This window comes from Anas acuta, chromosome 3 (assembly GCF_963932015.1).
Source record: "Anas acuta chromosome 3, bAnaAcu1.1, whole genome shotgun sequence".
In the NCBI taxonomy this organism is placed as follows: domain Eukaryota; kingdom Metazoa; phylum Chordata; class Aves; order Anseriformes; family Anatidae; genus Anas; species Anas acuta.
The window spans coordinates 43689774-43706056 of record NC_088981.1 but is presented as its reverse complement, the minus strand read 5'-3'; the positions used below and the strand labels follow the sequence as shown (position 1 = coordinate 43706056).

The 16283-nt window shown below is 34.6% G+C and overlaps 1 protein-coding gene across 1 annotated transcript in view; it reads right to left on the bottom strand.

Annotated features, from left to right (window-relative positions):
• The window catches only part of WDR27 (WD repeat domain 27), a 122410-nt gene that overhangs the window by 35093 nt on the left and 71034 nt on the right, over window positions 1-16283 (bottom strand). The gene's annotated exons all lie outside the window — the stretch shown is intronic.

Below are 16283 nucleotides of genomic sequence, written 5' to 3'. Positions count from 1 at the left end.
CTAAAACAGCCCAATGAGAAAACGATTTTTTTCAAAACACTGGTTTGTTATTATTATTACTTGACAGTAATTAAATGATAAATGGTACACATTTATATGCATCTATTGTTATCACTAATATATTCCTCTAGGCTTTTGGACTCCTCCTTAAGCAAACACAAACTATATATTTCTTAATTTTGTATCAAATACAGCATTAATTCATATTTCATATTAAATCAGCCTTGAAAATAAAATGGAAAGAATGCAAATTCTAGTTAGAATCACAGGACAAAATATGATGTGCTCCAGATACAATTAAATGTTTCCAGACATGGTGTGACATCTGGTTTATAGTATAATCTTTTGGATGTTCTCAAGATTCATCTGCTAGTTCTGTATCTTCTACTCGTATGAAATTCTAGCTCAAATATGTATACATGAAATAGTAAACTTCATGCCATACTCTCCATAAAATCATATGAACTGAAATCTCACTATATAACTTTTCTTAGAATTATATATCTGTAATTTCTGTTTTCCCTTTTATTATTTCGTATATTTGACATTATACATCTACAAAAAATACTTTAACTTAGAAAAGTTAGCTAAAATCTAGCAATTGGAATCAGATGTTGCTTTTCACTACTGCACTCTTCTCACCCCCAGTGTTCCATCCACATTCAGTTCAGGCAATTAAATTCTAATTATTCTGTTCTACAAAGGCTCCTATACTGTATCCATCACCATAACATTTCAACCCTGAAATTGTAAGTATAACAGACATAATGTCATTCTTCATGGCTGCACATTACATTACAGTGTTAGCTATTCTAAACCCGCGAAGACTGACTGGTGGCTTTGGGATGGAAACAAGCAAAGCTGAAATTTTAACTGGCACCTGGAAAGCTTTAAAACAGACTGCACAAAATGCAGTAGACTAGATATTTTGTTTGGCAAACAGGTAGTTGAGGAGGGTTCATGAAAATGGTAAGGAGAGAGAATGTAAATGCACAAGGCTTGCACTAATAAACTCCCAGAGACAAGAGCTAGCTCTCCACATGCAGGGCCAGTCAGATGTCTTTGCACTGCACTTTTCAGAGACTAGGTTTTGGGGAGCTAGTTAGTTATCTCTAGGCAAACAATAAACCAATAAGCTAATGTATAGCAACACAGAGTTTTCTGCAGACATTGCACGGCTACTGCAGAGAGAGAGATAGTACAGGCTAATGAACTCAAGCTGTCTACATATGATCAGTATCTGTACCAAAATCCCTTTGACCATAATAAAAGTATTCACACTCTACATAATTTTTAATTGCCTGAAGTGTGCCAGACCTTACAGAACCAGGGGAAATAGTGGTGCAAAAAATCAGCTTTCAAAACTTTTAAACTGTAGTTGATACATGGTAACAATTCTCTCACTGGAGTCCATCACTCATCCTGGGTAGTACACTACCAGGTTAAGAATAATTTTACTTTTAATATTTTGCTAGTGAGACACATTTTCAAATTGGCAGTGGATCTACTAGGATATTCTCACTTTCCCCAAGAAGTTTCTGAGATAAGAAACTTCTAAGAATCTCCTAAGAAACTTCTATGATATCTCTGGGAAAATATAATAATATATATATGTATATATTATTTTATTATATATTATTATATTTTATATTAATATGTTTATAAGGAGAACAACAAAAAAAAAAAAAGAGTGAGAGAAAACAGAATTACATAACAGAAGATAGATAAGAGCTTCCTTAGATCATCCACGTGGTTTAAGCCTGCAAAAGACATACTTTACAGACTTGTTCTGAGACTCAGAAAACCTCATATAATGTAATTGCAGCACAAGGTCTATCCTAAAAAATGCTGTTGAATTTATGGTCACAAGTTTCAGGTGCATACTGTGAGACCATGGGTGAGTTTTCTTAACTGTAGGCAAGGAAAAAAGAAATTTGTTTCTTCAAAGCAAGGAAAAATTTAATCTATTACTGCTCAATGTACACAGCTCTAATTGAGATTTAAAACCATGATTGCTTTATCCCTTTTTGGATACACTAAAATTTAGATATCCTTGCCTTTTTCTGAGGTCTCTGCATATGGCATGACCTGAAAATTGTGAGGCTTTTGAAAGAACTGAAGTAACAGGCATATACATAAGAAAATATGGAAAAACATTATCGCCTTTTAAGTTATAAGGCTCACTGAGGTAACACCTAGCGGGCACCTAGCCTGATAGGAAACTTGGACTTCACTGAACAAGCAATGAAAGCAACATCAGGTTTTGTTTATTTTTTCAGAAAATGACAAAAGCACTTGTAAAAAGTGCATTGAAATAACAGAAAAAAAAAATATTGCTTTTTGTTTAGTACTTACTAAAGATATCATAAACTCAGCATCATCTGTGTATAGTTCTCGGATTTTTTCTGAGCAAAAATAAGAAGCTTTCCCAATGATTTTTATGTGTAAATATGTATTGAATATAAAATTTAGTAGAATCTAAAGGTAAATTGTGTAGATCATCTAGTTGTGGTGATGCTAGTCTACTTTAAAAATGATGAAATCTAGTGATTTTTCTCCAAAAATTTATGAAACTTACAAGGAGTTATTTTCTGTCAGTGTGAAAAAATGCAGACTGAAATCTTATCAAAAGGGAGTTTCAGTGTCATTTAAAGTACACTCGCATGCACCCACAAACAAACAAAGACTCCACGATTTCTGCTTCCAAAAATGAGAGGAGAGCAATAATTTAAAATTTCAATATATGAACAGCTAAGTTTCAAATCACACTTTTTAAGATCACAAGAATCACTATTTCAGGGTGGTGTTCTTTTTGTTGGTATGTTTGTTTGTTTTGTGTTGTTTTTTCCCTGAAGATTTCACCTGGAAAACTGTAAAATCTCTTAAAATGGTGATAGTACTTCAGTTGTCTGTGTTTCTGCTGTTACAAGTAGGGCAGCTAGTCCTAACAATAAAGTTGTAAAAAAGGGTGATCAAAATCATAATGTATAGAGTTCTTTATTCCCTAAATTTTCTGCTATTGCCATTACTGATAGCATTCACAGTGACATCAATAATGGGATGAAACCTGAATCAACCTGAGCACTAAAAAAAAAGGAAGTATAAAAGCCTGATGTGTGGAATTAAGAGTATTACTGTACCATAGATATGACACATGTTCTAAAAGGGATTAGATGCAGTCCATGTTACCCATCTGTTCAGGTTTAAGGGGGTAAAAAAAGGTGTGTGTGAGGGGATTTTTGTAAAATAAATAATGTCAACTGTGAAATTAAATGGCCTTGTTTGTTACCAGCATCATAATAAAGGTCATTGTACCTTTGCTCCAACAGATGCTGAAGAAGGTTAATGGTGAAAAACAACAGTTACCATTTTTGGAAGAGTGGAGCACAGCCTTATTCATAGAGAGGTTACAAAAGAAGGAAGAAACGGAGAAAACAGGAAAAAAGAGAGACTATGTCACTTTTGTATAAAAAAGCTCAGGCATTACATTAACTATAATAACAATATCAGCTACATGCATTGGCTAAACATATAGAAATTTTTCAATGAGATCATAGCCACAAATATGAGGTTTCAGTTGTTTTTTTTTATGACATAATCAAAGATCTGATATAACTTTATTCAGGTCACTAGCAAAATACTTACTTAAAGTACACATGTAAAATAAAGGCAGAGTTAGTAAATTCAAATGTAGAGGTAACTCCGCCTTTGGGCTGTGGAAAATACGTGAGAAAATTTATGAGAATGACTGTACTGGGTTACACCAGCCCAATATCCTGCCTCTGATAGTGACCCAAAGTGGATGCTCAGGAAATAAGAATGTAAGAGATTAACTTTTAAGAATAGCATGTTATAAGAAGAGACTAAGTACATCATCCCTAGTGTTCTGACCGTAGAACTTGAAACCCAAACACATTTCACGTTAAATGTGATTTCTATGTATTCTGATTTACCTTTAATGGATTTCTTGCCTATGAATATGTCCAGTCTTCCTTTAAAGCAATATAAATTTTGAGCATGTACAGTATCCCATATAAAGGTATTCCAAAAATTAACTATTTTTAGGGAAAATCCTTGTTTAATTTGTTTTCAAGCTATGGCACCTTCATCTGATGTCCTTTAATTCACTATTGAAAAATGAACAACTATTTCTCACCCATCTTCTGCAGGCTATGAAATTTCCGCATGACTTATTTAGACATCTCATATAACATCTCAGAATTGCTTCTTTTTCAGGCTGAAGAATCTTTATTCTAATCCGTTACTTCCTCTGTCAAAGTCATTCCATGTCTCTGAGCAACTTGGTGAGTCTTTTCTGAATCATTTCCAATTTTATTATATCTTTTTTTGAGATTGGCAGAACAAACTTGCACATAGACTGTCATGTATGTATACAATAACATGAAGATGTCTGTTCTGCTTTCTGTTTCTTTCCTCATAACTCGACATTGTTTTACTCACTGCTACTAAACATTAAACTGATGTTTACATGCAACTATGGAACCCCAAGATCTTGTTCTAGATCAATGACTGGCTCAAAGGCAGTCAGTTTTTAGACATTTTTTTCTCCTAACCATGTGTATCACTTTTCTAAAATAGAATATAAGTGAAAATTGTGTTCAATTTTTCCCTAGACTCTAGCAATGCTGCCTATTTAATCTTGTGACGTCTGTTGCATCTGTTCTTATTCAGAATATTTACTGTCTTCTTTTATTATCTGTCCTTGCTACTTATAAAGATTTATATTAAGTTTAAACAAAAAATTGGAATAGTGTAGATTTCAGAACTTGACTAACTACCTGAGAGCACAGACACATCTGTAGTGCCAATATTCAATGCCTGTTGCCTTATTCCTCCTCCCACTTTGGATGTTTGCTCTTATCCCTGTCTCATGGCCTAATAAAAACTTGACCTCATAAAGAATTGATTGGAAGATGATTTGGATCAAGTCATTGATCTGGCTGGAGTAACAGAAAATTGCAGGAGGATATTTTTAATGTCAACGGCCCTTTTCTACATTCTATACCTATCTTCATCTCAGGAATTAAATATGAAAACATGCTTTGATATATTTTATATTTCCACTACATTAAAATAGTTGGTCTCTAGTTTATATTGTTGTTACTTTTTTGTTGTTGCTGTTGTTTTTTATTTTTAAAAACTAGTTAAAACATTCACACAAAAATCAGACATTTTTTTTCAATGGTAGCATTTTTTCAAGTGTTAATGTTTATTTAAACTTCAAGCAATACTTTTCCTTTCTACTATTTCAATCTCTTTTTGTTCTTCTGGAATGAATGAATGAATGAACCAATGTTTTCTGACATTAATACCTAATGTATTTCTTTGCTTCTATATCTTTTTTTTTTTTCCTAAAGCATCATCTGGATACATTCCTTTCAGTGTTTCTGTTACATGATCCTGGTGTTTTCCAAACAACGTGCTAAAGACTTGTCCCCGAAATGTAATTATAATAACTTTAAAGTAAATGAAGCATCACTGAAGTACATTTATTTGTGATCTTTAATGTTTGTTTTTTTCAATTAAATATATGAGTTAATTGAAGATATGTTTAAAAAAATAATCTTCTAAGATAATCTATTAAAATAATGCATGTTTACATACATTGATATGCTGTATTAATTTCCATTAACTTCAACCATATTTTTGTATGTGAAAAAATAACAATTATAATTCACTATTCTCTTGGTTGCATGATCCTTCAGAGATTTTCTTCAGGAAAGCAGCAGTGTAGCAGAGCAAGTGGCCTGGTAGACCATCTCCTTGGCATTTTCCATATGTATTGGCTTTCACCTGATATACTGGCTTTTCTGTCACAGTCAGAGTAATTGACACAGGGTCTAGTTTTCCTACCTTTGCATGAACATTGTAAGGGGAAGGATATAGGAATGTAAAATTCTGGCCAACTTTACCTCCTATACTTTTTCAGACACAAATTCTAGTGTTAGTGTTTTTTTCCTTCTGTTAATTAAATGGTTTGTAACATGACAAAAGGCAACTAATAAACAAGGAGTAGGAACTCTAGGAAACTGCAGGAAAACATTAATCATTGATAAGCAGCTGTAGTAAAAATTAGCCTCAGTTGGCTATAATGGCTATTTTTACTTTAAATTCACATCTTAGACTATTCCGTGTTAGATGTCATACAAGCAGAAATGTTTTCTGTTTTATTACAGCATTTGACAAGGCAAAATGAAAACATTAAAATAAGATAAATGACATACACTAAAACATTTTCTACATTAAAATTGATCAACCTTAGAAAAAAAAATAAAATAAAATCATATTCTGTTTCAGGTTATTCTCTTATAACTGGAGGTTATATCACATCACATTTCTTTTTCTGTCACTCTTTCCCTGTTTCCAGGCATTGAACTAGCTTCTCTTGGAAAACAGAAATAAAATAACCAAAGTTAGGGAGAACAAATATGCTAGAGTTTCATGTTTCTGCCATCATCCTCTGTTGATCCTTCTTCAGAATATCTGATCTAAAAAGTGGCTCACTTGCATTCAGGTGAAAGAGTAACACACTTACTGAGGTAACATTCAAAGATGAGCTACATCTTTATAATTTGCCTTTCTCCAAACCTAACTTCTCTTCAGTGCATAGTATACATGTATTCTCTTCTTCACTGTCTTTTTTGTCAGGATTTTCTGACCAGGTAATGTCAGAAGTCAATGTGACTCTCTCCAGGTGTTCTTAGCAGGAGAGCAGAAATGAAGGACATAAATGTTTGAAAAAGTCCCACACATGGGCTTGTAGTATGGCAGTGGGAAAGTGACCTACTTGTTTCAAGAAAGGTTCTTACATGAGTCAACAGCTTGAGGGATGGGATACTGCTTAAGACTGGTTAAAAAAAAAAGTCACAGGATGTTTCAGCTAGCATGATATGGTTCATCTGTGTTTTTTCATAATTTATTTACGATCTCCTCAGATTATAATACAATCATTTTAACACATGAATAACCATAGCTGTTAGACATCTCAAATACCACTCTTCAGAAATGCAGCAGCTAGGAACAATGGTGATCCCAGCTCTTGAATATTTCTACAGCATAACAGTTACAAGATGCTCTTATCAGGATTTATTCTTTCCTGCCTACTCCAACACATGCTACAGTCCTGAAAGAAAGACGGCAAAACAGAAGCCCCCATCTGCCAAATCAGCTCATGCAGAATGCTTGTTAGAGGGTGAAGAACTGGGCAGTTCTGAGCCTGCTGTTCTTTATGCAGTAGAGTGGAAGTTTGTAAGAAAAGAAGCACAAAAGGCAGCTTTAAAGAATTTCTGCTTCCCTCCTTCCCCAAATTGTGCTGTACACAGTTCAGATACAGCCAGGAGCTAGGCCAAAATGTTTGGTGTGGCTATATCATACTCCACCGGACAGCTGGAATCATTTTATGTTGCTATTTTAATTTGAGACAGAAGTTGTGTCTGTTTTTCTTTTCATATTTAATCTGTTAGCTAAGATTTAGCATTCCCTTTTCCAAAAGATCATTTGGAATGCATTATATTTGACACTTCATTTTGCTTGTGTTTCATCTAATTGTACTTTTAACAGCTGAGTTCTGATTTCTTATACATCCTCTATACATTTATATCATTTATACATTTATATATATATACATTTATATATTATATATATATTATATATATTATATATATATATTATATATAATATATATGTATTATATACATTTATATATTATACATTTATATCATAATTGCCAATACGTTTGGTCCTACATTTCTTGAAGACCATGTAAGAAGCTGGAATCTGCTTGTAATGCAAATGCGTGGATTTTAATCAAGGTGGGGCAAAACACTTTGTACCTGTTCTACATGAAAGACCAGGAACTGTAGAACTGATCTCTCCCCAAAAATGATTTCTAGCATCAGCAAGCATTGGACTGCATTCTCTGAATGGTCTTTGTTAAGAGAAATGCTTGATGATGACAGAGAGAAAGATAAAGAAATGAGATATTTGAAAGACAACTTCCTAGAGGACTATATAAGACAATTAAATCCTAATTCGTACTTCTATGAAAGGAACACAATTGAACAAATTCCTAATGATTAGTCCTTTACTTCTTCCTGTTTGCCAAAGCTTCCTCACTTAAGCTAAGACTGTATTTGAAGCACAAGATTTCCGCTGCACAAAATATTTTTCTAAATGCCCCTTTGTGAAACATGAAAAGTAGATGTTCATTAGTTTATCCTTTTCAGTGTTATATTATTGGGTCCTGCAAAGCAGTTTTGTGGTGTGTGAGGGGAACAAGAGAGGTTACTTTATCTGGCCACTTCACTTTGTGTCATTTGAAGGGTAGTTTTTTTGAGGCATTGAGCACACTGATTTTCAGATCTCTTAAGATCAACTGGGGGTTCTCAGCAACTATGAAAACCAGGCTTTGGGCATCTCACTTTTGCTATTTTTTTTTTTTTTTCAGAAAGAAGGCATAACTTAAAGCGTAGAAACTATTATTGTTAACTTTGCAGCTATTCTCTGACCTCTCTCTGTAGGGCTTTCACTCCCTCCTTCTAGGCACTCTCTTCATCTCTCCAATATCATCACTTCTTTCCATACATATGTAGGTCAGTTGCCTCCAGTTCTTACAGTTAGTCTCCACCTTTCCCCCTTCGCCCTCATTTTCTATCTGATGATCTCCAAGAAGCTGTCTTTTCTCCAGAGTATTCCTATGACTACAACTGGTGCCTTTCCTTCCTGCTCCCAGCCAATCCTATCTCCTGCCAGTCCACAAGTGACCCCAGCTCTCCCTGTCTACATTCTTGGTAAATAGAACTCAAGTCAAACAGCTGAGTAACCAATTTTTTAGTACCATCACTTAAGTTCATTCAGGCTATTAATGCCATTCAATAAAATATCTACACTTGTAAGAACTACAGTAAAGATTTTATGACATATGTGCTATAAATTGAGAAGCTTACCAGTGCAAGCATATTTATCTAAAATCATATGCTGTACAGCTGTGGTTTGCTGGCAACATACTTAGAATGGCTGGAGTATCCCATGGTTAAACTGAATTATATTGTCCTTGCTAGCTCTCAGAAGATTTTCTTTTAAAAAAAAAAAAAAAATCCACATCCTTCTTCAGTGTTGTCATATGTGCTTACAATAATTTCTTAAGTATAAGCAAACTTTTCTGCTAAACAACAACTCTCATACTAAGTTATACAAAGCATTACTGTTTATTAAAAGCTGCAAAAGAAACATTATTCCTGCTATATGCAGAGACAAACATGCAAAGTGAGAAACTCTGGTTATGAGATACCAAAGACTGGAATAAACTCAGTAGGACTACCTGCTGTGTCACTCTTTTAGATTCTCCACAGACTCAAGTGCCATCATAGTACAATTGTGGTACAGCCAGAAGCTTCCTCCCCAATTAAAGCAGACCTTACAAAAGCAAAGACCAAGATTTGTAAATGTAAACAGTAACTTAAAGGTAGGAACCAGACTAGGCACTCTAAGGAAATCAGGCCCCCTTTGAGAATTCCCACAGGTGGTAAAGCTGAAGCCCCTCCTTTCCCCCAAGCCACTTAGAATAGGACTATATTTAGGATAAAAGACAAGCTGTAATTTTGTGCTTTGACTGAATTTCTAAATCCATGTAACCTTTGCAAGTTGACGGATTATGCAGCTCACTAAATTTGAAGAGTTTCTCATAGACTATACTATTATTAACAAGTTATTTGCTTGTTTCTGAAGATGTAAGCTACACATGTAGCTTACAGAAGATGTAAGCTACATCAGTCAATGACTTTTTTTTTAAAACAAAAAGCACTCTTACATAAAAACAAACAAACATAACCCAAGCAAAACAAAACAAAACACCAGCAAAGGTCTCGCTCCCTGCCACATTTCTTCAACAGCCTTCAAGGAGCTGTTGCATTTCACAGAGTTCTTTTTATCCTTATTTTTGGCCCAGTCTAACTTTTCCTCCTAAGTCTTGTAGTCTTAGTCTCATAAGAATATGCAAAGATACATGCATCTACCTTTGGCTGCTTTACACAAATTTGTACCATTTACAAGTGTATCAAACTTAAGCATCATTTAGCTGATGAGAGTTAGGAAAAGTTGTCTTAGTTCTGCTATCCCAATCTATTTTAGAAATAATACTATGATAATAAATGTTTTACAGTGAAATAAAATTCAGTCAGACTGGTGTTTCAGTAAATTGGATAGAAAAATTAAACTGATGTGCTCATTAAATTTAAGAACACAACCACCTCAAACTGCCATTCGAGTCACAGAGACTAGTCACAGAAATGAGAGTACACAGGTTTGGCTAACAGTACAAAGAGAAGACAAGGAAAGAATACATTCAACTGCAGAGAGTACAAGGTCAGCATAAGGCTTTTTTTTTCCTTTTTAATGCAGGTATCTTCTTTATTTGGATGAGAATCAAGAAAATAACTTCTCACCAGACACAAACCGTAGTACAATTGTTGGCAAAGACAGTCCTCATACAAAGCCTGCATTACTGCAACCTACTGCTCATAAGGAAAACAAACAATTGAAACCTCTTCATCAGCATCTTAAAGTAGTATGTAGAAAGGACAGTGCTGCAGAATAGTAAGTAAAGTGTTGAAGACTTGTTGTTAAGACATGCAAGGAAGAGTTGACTGACTGGATGTACAGACCCAGTTCATCAAAAACGTGAAATAAAATATGCTAGCTTAAGCATGCAGTTGCAAATATGTTTTGTTTAACATATACACTGGCATAAAAGTAAAAATTTTAAGATAGCAAAATAGCTTGCTCTTAAGAAAAATCACCTAAGATAGCTGTGCACATCACAGAAGATGCTTGAAGGCCTCTAAAGTAGAAAAGATACTAGAACAATTAGTTTTGGTAATTCGTTATATTCTGGAATAATTAACAATTTAGTAGTACCACCCTCCAGGTCAAAAAAATAAGTGTCTTTTTTTCTCCTTTAACAATAATTTTTAAGCAGGACAGTAGTGCATTTACAGAATATCATTTTATAGGCATATCAACTGTAATTGTTTAACAGGCATATTAGAGGCATACTCAGTTCAGCTCAGGCCAAAAAAATTCCTAGAATCTAGGAAACTGTTTCTTCTGAGATGAAAAGCAACCCACTTGCAAAAGTGTATTTGTTCTGGTGTTAATTAAAACCCAAAAGAAAACATTCAGTCTTCAGATTTTTACCAGGTGTCCTTTTCCACAAATATCCTTACATCCATAGTCTCAGTATCTAGCTTTCTGAGGCTTCTGGAAACCGTTGCTACCCTTTATAGATTTGTAATGTTTTATCATCTCATATAACACCAGGGGTCCTCTGTTCATTATCTGCTACCGAGCTGCCAGATTTTAACTTAAGTGAACTTTCTGCCATGCAAACAAATGTTCTCACCACTTTTCATTGCCTCATCCTTGCTGCTTTCTCATTAGGAGAGCACTCACACTCCCAGATACACTCCTCTGGAGTTTTCTGATATGACTACAGCTTCCCCCTATAGGTCCAAGTGAGCTTACTTTCCATCTTCTGCTTCTACTTCTTTCATGAGTACAAAGGTCACTCCAGGAATGGAAGATCAGAAAAACTGACAGCTGGCTGCTTATTCCTCTCAGACAGAAAATTAAAGGAGAAATAAAAGCTAAAACTACCAGATTCTATTTACATCTACTATTTTTGATATATTTGTGACTAGGATCAAAAGAACCACGTGAAAGAGTTTTCCTGACTTCAGAAAAGTCATATTAGAGGTCAAACTGGTCACAAGTTTTATATCTACATGATTTAATCTCTGACAAGATAGTCCTGAGTCTTAAGGAAGAATATCATACTGGAAAAAATTTGGCCTACATAGGGATGACACAAGACTGATTTGATACTAAAGCCAAAACTCAGCAAATTAAAGTCTGAAAAAGAATTTTCCATATCACTAAAAAAGCTACCTCTATTGTGGAAAAATATATGATGAAGTGAACCATCAATAGTGAACCAAAATCGCAAAAGAATAGCATTTTTATACCATTTGTTCTAATGTGAAATCTCCAGATGCTACCACCAGGAAAAGTATACTTTGTTAGTAACTAGTAAAAGACAATAACTCATATTCCCAGACACATCCAAAACTACCTGTAGCCAATTCTTACTCAAGTGGTTGTTTTAGTGCCTGTCCGAAAGATCCACAAGCAAACCTCCTTTCTAGGAGCATTATGTATGTCTCCCTTCAACCAGGTGAGCAGAAAATCTGTATGAAATTTTCAGTGAAATCCACAGGTAGAAATCTATCTGTGGAAGGAATTTCCAAATCTCTATCATTTATTTAAAATTCTCCATCTGCAAAGTAATTCACACACTGTCCATTATTTTGTGACCTAAACTTGCCATGATATAACAATATGCCTGAAGCTAATGCTATTTGAAATACAGTTGTACTCACTGAACATACAATAAGACAAATTAATGGAAAAAAAAAATCAATGTAACATAATGTACATACATGTACATTATATATTTTCCTGATAAAACAACTTGTGAACTGTTTCATTCACATTATGAGCAAGCAATTTCTATTTTCCATTTGAAATTATGTGGAAGTCAAAAGATATTAATGCTTTCTAAATGACAATTTTAAATTGTCATGCCTTCACAAGAGGCATGCCTATTTGTGTGTGTGTGTGTGTGTGTGTGTGTGTCTTTTCGCTGTCTCTCAAAGCTACCCCTCAGAACATCAGTGGGGCTGTAGCAATGCAAACTGATATCAGTTATGATTCAGTCCTGAAATAATGAATTCCAGCACCCTACATTGGCTCACAGTTTGGAGCTCCTTTTTTATTTTTATTTTTGAAAGCAACTAGAAATAAGAGAAGGAATATGTGACAGCATACCCCCAGCTTGTATAAAGATGAAACCAACACTATACAAAAGCCACCAAGAAAACCAGCAGATGGCAATAGTGTCCCCATTTGCTTTTATTCTGCTTCAAAACTATTTCATAAAGAGATGATTTATTTCTTCCTCATTTGGATGATAAGATTCCCATCCTATTTTAACTTAGATTCACACAAGTGTATTGGAGTTAATAGTTGCAGTTTTTATAATGAAAAATTAAAATATCCCTTAACATATATTCCTTAAAACAGATTGAAATTCAATTAATATTTGTGGTTAGCTAAATACTTTTCCCTATATACGTTTTGAAAAATTAATGAAATAGGGAAAGAAGACTGAGAGGCTAAAACTGAGAAATTGTCTTGAAAATTAAAATAAAAAAAAAAAAAAAAAAAAAAACAATGCCATCTGACTCCTCTGGCTTTCATGGCAACCATTTGATAAATAACTCCAAAATACAATCTGATGAAAGGAAAAATGCCCATCAGTAAATAATAATAATAATAATAAAGTCACTATAAATCACCAAAAAATCACTACCCATCCAGGTTTTCTTTCTCTCATTTCTGGAAGAACATTTATGCAAGTGAGACTTATAATAATGGTTGGAACAAACTGCCTCATGGACAGGTGCTGGGCAAGGAACCACTGAACTGGAGTGCTGCCAATACACCTCACATTTGGCTGGATCTTTCCACAGCAGAAAGATCAGCCAGAATGTTTGAATTTCACTCATCAGTCACTTCCCTTTTTTCACCCCTTAATCTTTCCCCTGCCAGTGTTTCACTCTGAATGCAATGGGGCTTTGTGCAGAGGTTATCCAGAACACAATCTAATTCTTAACTGTATTCATTCAAACATTGGATGAAACAAAAACAGTGTCGATGTTAAATCCCTAACTAGTGGTAGCAGTAGGTATAAAAATCTTCCAGCGTTGGAGACTGGCTGCCTCATACAAAGTCTTTCTTTCAAAGCATGGGATTATTTTCTGATTCACGTGTGGCTCACTTTTTTCCCACTCTAAAAGATTCTCATTGCAATTTTAGCTTCTGCAGCCTTCTCCTAGCACCTCTGAATATAACTTCATGCCAACTCCTTTGCTGGAAAACTTAGGTGTGTGTGTATATACATATAGATATATATAATTTGGGGGGGGGGGGGGGGGGAAGGGGTATGAGGGTAGGGGATTGGTTGGTTTGTTTGTTGTTTGTTGTTGTTCTTTGTTATACAATTCCCCCCAGAAATACTTAGAAAGCTTTTCAGACTACTTTATGGAGAAAAACTTAGTTATCCAACCTTACATTTTAGCCATAATCTTTCAAAACAGCAGTTTCTGCCTATTTCTTACTTTTTGGTAAGGTATTCCTGATAACATCAGTTTCCAAATCTTTCCCCAGAACCATAACTATGGGGAAAATTGTAACATAGTTGAAATCCACAGCTCTCATTTCTCAAGGAAGAGCTCTTCATGAAAATGCGTTTTGGTCCTTGAACTTCTAGCTTTTAGCCACAATACCAAATTAACTGTGTGATTTTTTATGAAGTTCATTATGGAAGGCCTGTTGTCCAGAGGTACACTCAGTTATACCATCCATAGGCAGCACTTTCTTTATACCTTTTGCTCATTCTGCCCCTCTTATCAACTGATTTGTCTGAACTTGGTTACTTCAAAGTCTTGAGTCATAGCATTGCAACTAAGCCACTAGATTTCATCAGTTGGACTCTGATTATAATTTTTCAACCAAAGTGCATGCCAATAGCTGGACCACAAGAAGATGATGTTGGAGGACTACAGGAAGTCATCTCTCCCCTTCAATATATAAGAACTACTGTTGCTGGTTATCTGGGAGAAGAGGCTGACCCCCAACTCCCCACACTTTCCTTTCAGTTATTTGTAGAGAGCACTAAGATCTCGGCTGAGCACCCTCTTCTACAGAATAAACAACCCAAGTTCCCTTAGCCACTCCTCACAGGACTTGTGTTCCAGGCCCTTCATCAGCTTTGCAGCTCTTCTCTAGGCACATTCCAGGGTATCAGCGTCCTTCTTGTATAGAGAGGCCCAAACTGAACACAGTACTTGTAATGCTGAATCCAAAGACTAGAAATACATAGTGTTCACCACAGAATAGCAATAACACATCTTCTGTGTTCAAACAACATATGCAGAAGGAATAAAACTTCTAGAAATTCTAAAATCACAGAAATATACTTTCTTTTATATATGGAAAAATGAGATAAGTAAATTAAAAAAAAAATACTCTTAGATGTAAAGAAATTAAACTCATTCCATAAATATTTTTGAACAGTAGTGGCTCTTGTTGAGGAAATAGTGAAGTAAAGAGGAGATACTGTGCAATCCAGGGTCATATACAGAGAGAGAGTTACCACTTTTGACTCTTTAAAGTAAGAAGAAACAGTGAAAGTAGAAAGTTTCACTACAGTTCCAATAAATAAAAATAAAGAAGGTAAGTCTATGGGAATCAAAATAGCATGCAAAGACTTGATGGAATAAACTGGCTGTTGGGAAGCCTTGGTTTCTACAGCTTAGATAACAGACTTCTATGTATATATTGGTGTACTAAAATTAAGACATAACACTGAAATATAATGCTGCTAACACATTGTAGTATTACTGATCAGTAAAAAAATAAAAACTGTCACTGCCTAATATTAAATTTATTTGGAATATTCTTTATTTATATCTGAAAGGCACAAAACACAACAATAACAGTATTTCAAAATATTGTCATAAAGCTGTTCAACTGTTTATTCCAATACAGCACATTTAAAATAACATTGATTTGTAAAATTTTCAGGCCTTTGATTAATTAGGGCAGGCCCAAGTCCCTTGCTAATTCCCTGTCCCAGTGTATTTCTTTAGTAAATTCTCAGGATTAGGAGCAATCTACTCAGGTAATTTGAGATAGATTTATTTTTTCCCCTACGCGTATAAGTTCATAACACATTCCATGGCAGAACTCTTCTTTGTAAGTAGTGAGTGAGAGCATTTATTGCTGCAGCATCCCACACAAGTTTAGAGTGGACACCATAACCACTCTACAGTTGAAAATAGATCAACAGTTTAACATACCCTTACACAGTACATTGAAACAGTAAATTAACATGTAAATATAAGAACAGTGAAAAACAAAGTTATATTTCCCAGTATAAATCCATCTCTAATCAGAAATTTTCTCTGTGTGTGAAAGATGGTGTGTATTATAGAATTGTATAGACCACAGGTCTTATATATCAGCGAATAAAGCTTCTATATTCTGAATAAGCAAAAAGTAGAGGTGTGTGTGTGTATAAAAAACCTTTGGTTATTTCTTTAGCTTTGTTTACTTTTCATATCATTACTATATTATATGGATGA